Source organism: Leptonychotes weddellii, chromosome 15 (assembly GCF_054177405.1).
Source record: "Leptonychotes weddellii isolate Sample4059 chromosome 15, ASM5417740v2, whole genome shotgun sequence".
NCBI lineage: Eukaryota > Metazoa > Chordata > Mammalia > Carnivora > Phocidae > Leptonychotes > Leptonychotes weddellii.
Window position 1 is genome coordinate 21529374 of NC_138383.1, and position 1054 is coordinate 21530427.

The window sequence follows — 1054 nt, forward strand, 5'->3', positions numbered from 1 at the left end:
GTGTGTGTGTGTGTGTGCGCGCGCGCGTGTGCGCAGGGGGCTTCTCGTTTACGACGCCCGATTCTGGAGGGGGTGTGAAGAACAAAGAGAAGAGTCCGAATTGCGTTCTCTGAAGCTTGTGTGACAACAAAGTGTTCTTCCCTCCCCAGTCCCCCTTCTCCCCTCTTTGCCCCCTGGGCGCCCCCCCAAACCCCAAGCCCCGCGGCCCGGGACGGGTGAGGGTGGGGGCTCCGGAGCCTGGCCCACCCGTTCGCCCGCCAGCCCCAGAGCCCAGGCCCAGCTGCGGCTCTTTCAGCTCCGGAAAGTTTCCCCTCACTGTTTGCTTTGCTGCTGTTTAGTTTCTTAACCTTCAGAAATTTATACGCTATAAACTTTTATAGCGGTCATATTCTTTTATTGCTGCGCACACGGCACTGAATTCCTTTCCCGGCCTCTCCGTCTCGCACTCTCGCGGTCTCCCTCTCTGAATCTCCTGCTCTCTTTTATGACAACAGATTTCCCCATCTCCGGCTTCCCAGCCTCCGCATCTTCGCCTTTGTTTGTCTTTCAAGAAGCCACCCCGGGCTCGGGACGCAGACGCCGCCGGAGGCTTCCCCGGGAGGCCTCGCGCCCCCTGTCCCGCCGCTCTCCGTCCGGTTCCAGCCGCGCCTTTGCGTTTCTTCTCGGCGGAAGCTTGCCTGCTCGGCTCACCCTCCGCGCCCGCTCGCTCCAGGGCGCCCAGGATGGGGAGGGAGCCTAGTCTACACAAGCGCTAAAGCGAGATTCATTTTATAACCCGAATGGAACCCTCCTCGGAGGACCGTACCCAGGAGCTTCGCTTTCTCCTGCCTTTGGCTATCTGTCCGATTATATCTTTCGTTCGCTGGAGAGGGGTAGGCCTGGCCTGTTCGCTTCCAGGCGCCTCTCGCTCGGGCCATGCTTTGTCCCCACCTCTCCCCCAACCCTCGGGGGCTCGGCGGGCTGCAGCGCCGCTGGGATGGGCCTGGCGGGAGGCTCTGGCAGCCGGCCGGCACTCCAGCGCCAGCCGGGCGGGCAGAAGCCCAATCCGAACGCC

The 1054-nt window shown here is 62.4% G+C and overlaps 1 protein-coding gene across 1 annotated transcript in view; it reads left to right on the forward strand.

Annotated features, from left to right (window-relative positions):
• Positions 1–1054, forward strand: part of CALCOCO2 (calcium binding and coiled-coil domain 2) — a 286509-nt gene that overhangs the window by 126041 nt on the left and 159414 nt on the right. The gene's annotated exons all lie outside the window — the stretch shown is intronic.